Source organism: Dendropsophus ebraccatus, chromosome 3, assembly GCF_027789765.1.
Source record: "Dendropsophus ebraccatus isolate aDenEbr1 chromosome 3, aDenEbr1.pat, whole genome shotgun sequence".
Taxonomy (NCBI): Eukaryota; Metazoa; Chordata; class Amphibia; order Anura; family Hylidae; genus Dendropsophus; species Dendropsophus ebraccatus.
In genome coordinates, this window is record NC_091456.1 from 195,643,940 (window position 1) to 195,655,969 (window position 12,030).

At 45.9% G+C, this 12,030-nt stretch overlaps 2 protein-coding genes and 1 long non-coding RNA gene across 3 annotated transcripts in view; 1 reads left to right on the forward strand and 2 right to left on the reverse strand.

Annotated features, from left to right (window-relative positions):
• Positions 1-12,030, reverse strand: part of LOC138786760 (zinc finger protein 84-like) — a 790,489-nt gene that overhangs the window by 538,798 nt on the left and 239,661 nt on the right. The gene's annotated exons all lie outside the window — the stretch shown is intronic.
• Positions 1-12,030, forward strand: part of LOC138786845 (zinc finger protein 585A-like) — a 55,340-nt gene that overhangs the window by 3,735 nt on the left and 39,575 nt on the right. The gene's annotated exons all lie outside the window — the stretch shown is intronic.
• On the reverse strand, positions 7,995-9,336 carry LOC138786872 (uncharacterized). Its single transcript, XR_011362223.1, has 2 exons — positions 9,211-9,336; positions 7,995-8,431 (listed from the first exon to the last, which is right to left on the reverse strand). It is a non-coding gene; the product is annotated as an uncharacterized lncRNA (long non-coding RNA).

Genomic DNA, 12,030 nt, shown 5'->3' on the forward strand with positions numbered 1-12,030 from the left:
TTACTTTTGTTTGACCTGATATTGTCTATATTGTTCTTTCTTGGGTGCGCCATTAGCTGGAAAATAATGCAATGCAGTGTCTAATAGCATTGCCAAATTGCCTCCTACTGCAACACGATTCCTGATATTTTTCATTGACATGTGTTGGCTTGTTCTTGCTGTAAACATTGGCAGTTCTGCTGCATATGTATTGTTTACCTGCAATCCGTGTTCTGGCATTACCTTGTACCCTTTATTGTTTTCAATAAAAGCTTTCGAATTAAAAAAAAACAAAAAACAGATCCACATCTCCCCCTCCACCTGTACACTATGTACGGTTACCTCAGGAAGAGACCGGAAGCATCTCCCCATCCATCTGTACACTATGTACGGTTACCTCAGGAAGAGACCGGAAGCATCTCCCCCTCCACCTGTACACTATGTACGGTTACCTCAGGAAGAGACCGGAAGCATCTCCCCCTCCACCTGTACACTATGTACGGTTACCTCAGGAAGAGACCGGAAACATCTCCCCATCCACCTGTATACTATGTACGGTTACCTCAGGAAGAGACTGGAAACATCTCCCCATCCACCTGTACACTATGTACGGTTACCTCAGGAAGAGACCGGAAACATCTCCCCATTCCCTTGTACACTATGTACGGTTACCTCAGGAAGAGACCGGAAACATCTCCCCATCCACCTGTATACTATGTACGGTTACCTCAGGAAGAGACCGGAAGCATCTCCCCATCCACCTGTACACTATGTACGGTTACCTCAGGAAGAGACCGGAAGCATCTCCCCATCCACCTGTACACTATGTACGGTTACCTTAGGAAGAGACTGGAAACATCTCCCCCTCCACCTGTACACTATGTACGGTTACCTCAGGAAGAGACTGGAAGCATCTCCCCATTCCCCTGTACACTATGTACGGTTACCTCAGGAAGAGACCGGAAGCATCTCCCCCTCCACCTGTACACTATGTACGGTTACCTCAGGAAGAGACCGGAAACATCTCCCCCTCCACCTGTACACTATGTACGGTTACCTCAGGAAGAGACCGGAAACATCTCCCCATCCACCTGTACACTATGTACGGTTACCTCAGGAAGAGACCGGAAGCATCTCCCCATCCACCTGTACACTATGTACGGTTACCTCAGGAAGAGACCGGAAGCATCTCCCCATCCACCTGTACACTATGTACGGTTACCTTAGGAAGAGACTGGAAACATCTCCCCCTCCACCTGTACACTATGTACGGTTACCTCAGGAAGAGACTGGAAGCATCTCCCCATTCCCCTGTACACTATGTACGGTTACCTCAGGAAAAGACCGGAAGCATCTCCCCCTCCACCTGTACACTATGTACGGTTACCTCAGGAAGAGACCGGAAACATCTCCCCCTCCACCTGTACACTATGTACGGTTACCTCAGGAAGAGACCGGAAACATCTCCCCATCCACCTGTACACTATGTACGGTTACCTCAGGAAGAGACCGGAAACATCTCCCCATTCCCTTGTACACTATGTACGGTTACCTCAGGAAGAGACCGGAAACATCTGTTTGTACGGTGTTTAAAAAAATTTAAAAACATTAAAATGGGCTACTCCCATTTCCATTCACCTCTATCCCCCATTTGAATCTACATCAAGAGGCAACAGAGATGCTGGATTCAATGCACCTAGCAAAAAATAAATAGAATATTCTTTTTATAAGTGTCAGAAGCTTCAGCGTACCAATGCTGCTCTTATCAGTAAGCCTGGCAGAATGTCTTATGAAAGACATAGACTGGATAGCAATGGGTTAATTTCGCATGCACTTAGCACCCGTTCTCTGCCTTCTAACCTTGAGCAGTGAGCAGTAAAATCCTTACAAGATTACAAGAGTGAAAACTTATTAAAAAAAAAAAAAAATCTTGTGATTAAATTGTCATACGTTGGGGACACACACTTAAGAAAATCTGCTTACAATATATTGGGATAGATATATCTAAAAAGACATACATAACTAAGTTATGACAACAAAGTTACTCTCTCTTACTATCGTTACGGGCTCTCATACTATCGGGTTAATAAGTGCAAAATAGTTGTTAGCCTCTATTGGAGAGTCCTGTGCCCGCCCCCCTCAGTGACACTAAGCAGTATGGGCGGGAGACAGAAATGCCAGAAACTAAAATGGCCACCGGACTAGAATTATATAGGGGTGTTGGCTTAGGGCATGGTTTTGAAACGTCACAATTATAATACAGACGTAGATGATATGGGGGAGTGGTTAGCCTGGATATAATGGCTAAGTTTTATTATGGTAATCACATTTTATAGACAGATAAAATATAGGGTGGTAACAAATGCTAATAAGACATAGATGAGGCGGTGCTAGTGATTTAGATATTCAGTCATGCGCAATGGCATCTATATTAGTATTCATTATTATTAATCAAAAAGGTTAGAACAATACATTCTGTGCAAAGATACTTTCCCATCATTCCCACTGTAACAGATAGTCACCTTTCTTCTGAGAACGGCCTTCAAAACTTGATAAGAAGTCGTGAGACATAGTTCATCATGAGAAAATTCCTTATTGTCTCCATGTATCAGAAGTCTCAAGGTAAAGGAATTTCCCAGACATTAGAATCATAAAATTGACCCTATCATTAGCATATTGGAAATGTTTTACATAAAGATCAACTTGTTAGGCATCAAAGAATTCACAAAGAATTCACACCATTTTCATGTTCAGAATGTGGAAAATGTTTTCCTGTAAAACATTCTCTCATTGCGCAAAAAAATCCACATCGGTGAAAAACCATTTTTGTGTTCAAAATGTGGAAAATGTTTTACAATAAGCTAAACTCTTAATATTAACTAGATATCTTCCAGCAAACTAATGCTCAATATCCGCTGGATCCATCCCGACATTTCCCGCCAATAATTCTTTCCTCCAATAGAATTCTAAGTCTTTTCCAGTCCGTCAGCTTTCCGGGGATTAGGAGAGAATCCTATAATAAGTAAGTGCCAGGGCCCGGGGGGTTGGTTGGGGAAGGGGTTGGTGGTAACAGCAGGTGGGCGTTTGGTGTTTTTCTCTGGGACACTTGTCACCACGGCCAGGAGTGGCGTTACCCATCCACGGACGATGCTCAACCAGGCGGCGACTTTTACTGAGGAACTTCAGTGCAATACAGATTATAGGTAGTGACTTGGAAGAAGGTGTTAGAAGAGTAGGTGTAGTTTGTCTCAGAGGAGGTGCAGGGGGTCGTCTTGGGGACTTTGCCTAATTAGAAGTGTTCTCTGCCGGGATGATGTAGAGAGTGGCTTAGTGTGCTGTAGAGAATCCTCGTACTCAGGGATAGAAGTAAACTGTAAGTAGAAGACCGCCTTCTGCCAAACCAGCTCAGCGACTGCCAGGTTTGGTAGCATGAGTCCCAGGCTTGATCAACTGGGCAAAGATAACACCTCAAGATTACCCAAGAAAGTCGAGCAGTGATCAGTAGGATACATCAGCTAAGGCTCTTTGTCCTACTGTGGATCAGCCTCTCGGCTTAGTAGACCCTTACATTAGACACATACAACTCTACTGTGTACACATACAGCTCAGCTACATGTACATTACACACACATACAGCTCAGCTACATGTACATTACACATATACAGCTCAGCTACATGTACATTACATATATACAGCTCAGCTACATGTACATTACACACATACAGCTCAGCTACATGTACATTACACACATACAGCTCAGCTACATGTACATTACACACATACAGCTCAGCTACATGTACATTACACACAGACAGCTCAGCTACATGTACATTACACACAGACAGCTCAGCTACATGTACATTACACACAGACAGCTCAGCTACATGTACATTACACACATATACAGCTCAGCTACATGTACATTACACACATACAGCTCAGCTACATGTACATTACACACATATACAGCTCAGCTACATGAACATTACACACATACAGCTCAGCTACATGAACATTACACACATACAGCTCAGCTACATGTACATTACACACATACAGCTCAGCTACATGTACATTACACACATATACAGCTCAGCTACATGTACATTACACACATACAGCTCAGCTACATGTACATTACACACATACAGCTCAGCTACATGTACATTACACATATACAGCTCAGCTACATGTACATTACACACATACAGCTCAGCTACATGTACATTACACACATATACAGCTCAGCTACATGTACATTACACACATACAGCTCAGCTACATGTACATTACACATATACAGCTCAGCTACATGTACATTACACATATACAGCTCAGCTACATGTACATTACACATATATACAGCTCAGCTACATGTACATTACACATATACAGCTCAGCTACATGTACATTACACATATATACAGCTCAGCTACATGTACATTACACACAGGGCTCTGCTGCAGGCATATATAACACACATACACAGCTCTGCTCCACACACATCACACACACAGCTCTGCTGCACACACATCACTTCAGCTCATCCAGCACAGCAGAGTCCTGCATACACTGAGCAGCAGCCCCTGATCATGTGACTCCTCCTCCTCTATGTGACTGATCACATGACTGTGACATCATGCCAGGTCCTGGAAGCACACGGCTGGTCGTGTCTAAATCCAAGTGGATCTATGTACCTGGTACTTCTGCTGGCTTGGAAAGTGGATCTACTGGGTACATAGATCCACTTGGATTTAGCATTCTCACACTAAGGGCCCTATTCCACCGAATGATTATCGTTCAGATTATCGCAAATACGATCATAAGTTACGATTATCGTTCCATGGAAATGAGTGAACGTTTTCAGGTCTTTCGCAATAGCGGTCGTTTGAGATAGTTAACGATTATGCGAACGATAATCGTCCGGTGGAATAGGGCCCTAAATAAGCTATTTCCAAGTGAGGGGATGGACAGGGTACGTAGATTCACTTGCAAATAGCTTACTCAGTGTGAGGATGCTAAATCCAAGTGAATCTACGTACCTGTACAGCACCTTATAGTGGGTGTAATGACTGGGCCTGTACAGGACCCTATAGTGGGTGTAATGACTGGGCCTGTACAGCACCCTATAGCGGGTGTAATGGCTGGGCCTGTACAACACGTGAGGGGATGCAGTAGTAGTAGTAGTAATAATAATACAGGAACAGATGAGGGGTGCAGTAGTAGTAATAATACAGGAACAGATGAGGGGTGTAATAGTAGTAATAATACAGGAACAGATGAGGGGTGTAGTAGTAGTAATAATACAGGAACAGATGAGGGGTGTAATAGTAGTAATAATACAGGAACAGATGAGGGGTGTAGTAGTAGTAATAATAATACAGGAACAGATGAGGGGTGCAGTAGTAGTAATCATACAGGAACAGATGAGGGGTGCAGTAGTACAGGTATAGATGAGGGGTGTAGTAATAGTACAGGAACAGATGAGGGGTGTAGTAATAGTACAGGAACAGATGAGGGGTGCAGTAGTAGTACAGGTATAGATGAGGGGTGTAGTAGTAGTACAGGAACAGATGAGGGGTGTAGTAGCAATAGTACAGGAACAGATGAGGGGTGTAGTAGTAGTACAGGTATAGATGAGGGGTGTAGTAGTACAGGTATAGATGAGGGGCAGGGGCGTATCTAGGAGTCATGGGTTCCCATAGCAAACAACTTCATGGGGCCCCATGAAACCTTGAAAAGGGGCAGACGGGGGGAGGAGAGCACACACCTGGTTTACTCCTCCTCTCACTCTGGGCACACACGTTCCCCTCCCAGGCAAATATGGAGGGCCCCGGGCTCTGGAGGAGGCCGCAGGATACGGTCACTGGAAGTGTACAGCAGGAGCGGGGGCACAGTGCAGACCCCCGATCCTGCTGTACAGCTGCAGTAATCACAGCGACGCTACTATCTCTGCCCCAGTCACCCTATCCTGCAGTCCGAGGCCAGGGGCGTGTGCAGCTGGGAGTGCGTATACTCATCCCGCTATGGGGGCAGGTCAGCGGCAGGGACAGAGGACACTGCTGGGCGCTCTCCCTCCCCAGGCTCTGCTTCAGCAGCTGAGCCCGCCAACAACACGCCTCCGTCCAATGATTTTATTTTATTTTTTTGAAAATCAGTTTAAAAAAAAAACAAAAAACGATTATCAAATTTTGGGTTAATTTGATTTATCGCCCAGCCCTACTGTAAAGTAAACACAAAAACACAAGACACAAGTGAAAATATGTTTTATTCAAATAAAAACACATTGACCATTTTATTAAACTAAAACATTGATCTAGTCCACGGAATACGGAATGCTCTGGATATAGAAATCTGAAAAAACTAAAAAGGAGAGAAAGACAAAAAGAGAAAAAAAGCAGAAGCAGAACACCCATCATTTTGACAGATGTTTTGCTCCTTACAGTATGTAGCATCTGTGCAGATAGCTGCTTACAGTCTGGCACCAAAGGAGTGAGGATGCGTTACATCACAACTGAACTCATGTACCCCCACTTCATGAGATGCTCCAGGCGAGTACTCTCAAGGATGCCATTGATAAAAAGTTGCTTTAATGAGCCATAGGCTGTCAGCTATGGATTCCCAGATCAGATACCCCCCCCCTAACAATCGGACTGACCTGTAATAATGTAGTAATTCCTCCCCCCCTTGGTAAGTAATTATGTCCCCGTCCTAGGGTTGGGCGATTAATCAAATTACTAGATTAATTACTACTGCTGTTGCTACCCCCAATACTGCTCTACTACTCCCCTCCAATACTGCTCTACTACTCCCCCCCAATACTGCTCTACTACTCCCCCAATACTGCTCTACTACTCTCCCCATACTGCTCCACTACTCCCCCCAATACTGCTCTACTACTCCCCCCAATACTGCTCTACTACTCCCCCCAATACTGGTCTACTACTCCCCCCAATACTGGTCTACTACTCCCCCCAATACTGGTCTACTACTCCCCCCAATACTGCTCTACTACTCCCCCCAATACTGGTCTACTACTCCCCCCAATACTGCTCTACTACTCCCCCCAATACTGCTCTACTACTCCCCCCAATACTGCTCTACTACTCCCCCCAATACTGGTCTACTACTCCCCCCAATACTAGTCTACTACTCCCCCCAATACTAGTCTACTACTCCCCCCAATACTAGGCTACTACTCCCCCCAATACTAGTCTACTACTCCCCCCAATACTAGTCTACTACTCCCCCCAATACTGGTCTACTACTCCCCCCAATACTAGTCTACTACTCCCCCCAATACTAGTCTACTACTCCCCCCAATACTAGTCTACTACTCCCCCCAATACTAGTCTACTACTCCCCCCAATACTAGTCTACTACTCTCCCCATACTGCTCTACTACTCCCCCCCATACTGCTCTACTACTCCCCCCCATACTGCTCTACTACTCCCCCCAATACTGCTCTACTACTCCCCTCCAATACTGCTCCACTACTCCCCTCCAATACTGCTCTACTACTCCCCCCAATACTAGTCTACTACTCCCCTCCAATATTACTCTACTACTCCCCCCAAAATTACTCTACTACTCCCCCCAATACTAGGCTACTACTCCCCCCAATACTAGGCTACTACTCCCCCCAATACTAGGCTACTACTCCCCCCAATATTACTCTACTACTCCCCCCAAAATTACTCTACTACTCCCCCCAATACTAGGCTACTACTCCCCCCAATACTAGGCTACTACTCCCCCCAATACTGCTCTGCTACTCTCCCCATACTGCTCCACTACTCCCCTCCAATACTGCTCTACTACTCCCCCCAATACTAGTCTACTACTCCCCCCAATACTAGTCTACTATTGATAAGTCTAAATTAAGATGTTGACTTCTGTCTATGGAGAGAAGCCAAAAACCCAGGTAAAGGATGGTTTTTTAATTATATCTAGAGTTGGAATCCTGCAGTATTACCAGCTCGTTACTTATACGTCATGGACACAGATAAGACATTGTATCATGATTATAAGCCTGGAGGAAATGGCCCAAGTTTTATTATGGTCATCACATTTTATAGACAGATAAAATATAGGGTGGTAACAAATGCTAATAAGACATAGATGAGGCGGTGCTAGTGATTTAGATATTCAGTCATGCGCAATGGCATCTATATTAGTATTCATTATTATTAATCAAAAAGGTCAAAAAGGGTAGAACAATACATTCTCTGCAATGATACTTTTTCATGAATCCAAGAGCACAATGTATTTGTTTTCCATAAATTGTTTATAGATAAGAGTCTCTGGGTCCTCGGGGATTATGCCTACAAATGATAACTTTCCAGGAGCTGTTCTAAGTGACGTGCTCCCAGCATTCCTCTTCTTCATCCAGAACATCTCTCTGTCACCCTCTGATCACGCTCTCATCACGCTCTGATCATCTCCAGTCTCTTAAGAGGGCAATATATATAGGTGTAGTCATATAGGTACGGTGCAAGTAGGTAAAATCCCATAATCTGGCCTTATCACTATTCCCCCCCCCCCCCAATACTAGTCTACTACTCCCCCCCCATACTGCTCTACTACCATCTGCCCTGCGTACCATCACTACTACAGACCCCAGCAGACCATCGCATAACACATTACTACAGACCCCCGCAGACCATCGCATAACACATTACTACAGACCCCTGCAGACCAACGCATAACACAGTACTACAGACCCCCGCAGATCATCGCATAACACATTACTACAGACCCCCGCAGACCATCGCATAACACATTACTACAGACCCCTGCAGACCAACGCATAACACAGTACTACAGACCCCCGCAGATCATCGCATAACACATTACTACAGACCCCCGCAGACCATCGCATAACACATTACTACAGACCCCTGCAGACCATCGCATAACACAGTACTACAGACCCCCGCAGATCATCGCATAACACATTACTACAGACCCCCGCAGACCATCGCATAACACATTACTACAGACCCCTGCAGACCATCGCATAACACAGTACTACAGACCCCCGCAGACCATCGCATAACACATTACTACAGACCCCTGCAGACCATCGCATAACACATTACTACAGACCCCCGCAGACCATCGCATAACACAGTACTACAGACCCCCGCAGATCATCGCATAACACATTACTACAGACCCCCTGACCCTGCAAAACTTCATAAAAAATGTCCCCCAGAGAGAAGCTTACCAATTCCAATGTCCAGAAACTCCTCACACGGCCATTACTGTCGTCTTCTACCTCACAGAAAGCCGGGGACACAGACAGACCCTGCAGCAGGACAGTCCTGACTGACCCCGACCGGCTGCCTCCTCACTACTGTTAGGAAAGGCCAGGAAACCATAAGCTCCTCCCACACAAGTCACATGGGCGTGATGTCATCAAGGGTACATAGATTCACTTGGAAATAGCATCTACCGAAGCACTTGGCTCCTGTATCTGCAGGTAGTGTTTGTTATTACATTGCTGTGTCTTTACATATGGCCCATTGTATCTCCTGACAGCCGTATACAGAGATCAGGGAGAGACGGACAGCGAGATCTGCTGCAAATCGTCTCTGAGAAAAACGTGTAATTTTGCAGCAGAGCATTGCTTTACTGCCACAGCTTCCTTCACTTTTCACTTCCTTTTTCTTTCTTTGCCCGCATTTCAGCAGCGTCTCTCGCGGGGCCGTGTGTGCGACGCCTCTCTCACGGGGCCATGTGTGCGACGTCTCTCTCGCGGGGCCGTGTGTGCGACGTCTCTCTCGCGGGGCCGTGTGTGCGACGTCTCTCTCGCGGGGCCGTGTGTGCGACGTCTCTCTCGCGGGGCCGTGTGTGTGACGTTTTTTTTCGCGGGGCCGTGTGTGTGCCGTTTTTCTCGCAGGGCCGTGTGTGTGACGTTTTTCTCGCGGGGCCGTGTGTGTGACGTTAGTCTATTTAGGTAAATGACTGCGCCATTTTAGCACGGATTAAGGTCAGGGAACCGAATATCTAAAGTATTAGTGCGGGATCCCGGTCGTCATAGTGACAGCTGAGCCCCCACCATCCCGGCGCAGCCCATTAGTGACTTTAGGATGGAGAATGGGGGAGATGGAAAGGCGTCTGATATGTGGAGAACATGCAATTTATTTGCCTATATTACTAAGTTTTTTATATTCTCTTGTACTATCCACTTATTGTCCGGGGATCAGGGACGTCATCCTGGAAGTTCTCATCAGGCAGGAGGTGCAGCCCCAGAGAGCAGAGCGGGCAGGAGCTCTCCACATAACCCCTGTAAGGTGCCATATCCATCAGGGACACCTGTAACATATATACCATATATCCTCAGATCGAGGGAGTGGCTTACATTGCAGCAGTTTTCAGCTTCTCGACCACAAACAGACTGGGGAGCCCTCGAACTGCAGATAGCGGCAGGTCTCACTGGTAGGAGCAGCATCTAGAGGACTTCTGTGCAAGTGACCCAGAGGGATATAGCCCTTTAATTCCTTCTATTTAATGTGACCCCTGTGGGGGAGTAAGATATCTGCCTAAAGCCCCTGGTTGTCCAGATTACAGGGAGAAAGATCAGGTGTGAGAGCACATACCTACCCGTCACATGGTGTAAGCGTCACATGGTGGTTATCTCATAGCTCATAAATAAAAAGGGAGAAAAGATGTAGTGACTGTATGTGGTGTTACATTGTCTCATCTTCTCTCCACACATTACAGGATCCTCTACTGATAATTCTCCAGAGCGACCGATCAACCATGGAGAGAGACAGAGACAAGATGGCCGACAGGATAATAACCCTCACCCTACACATACTCTTCCTGCTTACTGGGGAGGTGAGGGATTCTGGGAGTGATGTCATCATGACATCATTCTTATCTATGGGATAACAGATGGATAGGACTGGAGAGGTGAGGGATTCTGGGAGTGATGTCATCATGACATCATTCTTATCTATGGAATAACAGATGGATAGGACTGGGGAGGTGAGGGATTCTGGGAGTGATGTCATCATGACATCATTCTTATCTATGGAATAACAGATGGATAGGACTGGAGAGGTGAGGGATTCTGGGAGTGATGTCATCATGACATCATTCTTATCTATGGAATAACAGATGGATAGGACTGGGGAGGTGAGGGATTCTGGGAGTGATGTCATCATGACATCATTCTTATCTATGGAATAACAGATGGATAGGACTGGGGAGGTGAGGGATTCTGGGAGTGATGTCATCATGACATCATTCTTATCTATGGAATAACAGATGGATAGGACTGGAGAGGTGAGGGATTCTGGGAATGGATGGAGTGATAGTAATGTGTCTCTCCATACACAGGATTACACAGTAGTGAAGAAGTCCTCTAGTGGGCGCTGTGGGGCTCCTGGGTGTGAAGGATGGGGAAGAACCCTGAGCCCAATCCCGGGGCCCCTGATACATGAGGAAATGGAGGAAGAGAAGATCCTAGAAGTCACCAACAAGATGGTGGAGCTGCTGAGTGGAGAGGTGAGACTGTGGCTGCTGGGAATGCTGGGACATTATACAGTAACACCACTGGAGGGGTGGGGGGGATGACTGTGTGACCATTGTGTGTGTCAGGTTCCTATAAGGTGTCAGGACGTGGCGGTCTATTTCTCCATGGAGGAGTGGGAGTATGTAGAAGGACACAAGGATCAGTACAAGGATGTGATGCTGGAGGATCAGCAGCCCCTCCCATCAGCAGGTAATAGACAGGACTATATACACACCTCCTCTCTGTATTATCTGGATGGAAAGAATGAATTCAGTCTCTGTATGTGTTCCCTCCAGTCAGATCCAGTAAGAGAACAGCACCAGAGAGATGTCCCCGTCCTCTTCTCCCACAGGATCAGGATCAGGTAGATGGAGATGTTCCCTATGATCTGTACATCCCACCTGACTTCTCCTCCTGTCTGATGACTTTTACAATATTTCTCTCACATCTTATGAATCAGGGGGAAGATGGGAACAATATTATTGATCCAGAGACAGATGTAAGCAGTGATGAGCAGTATAAGGA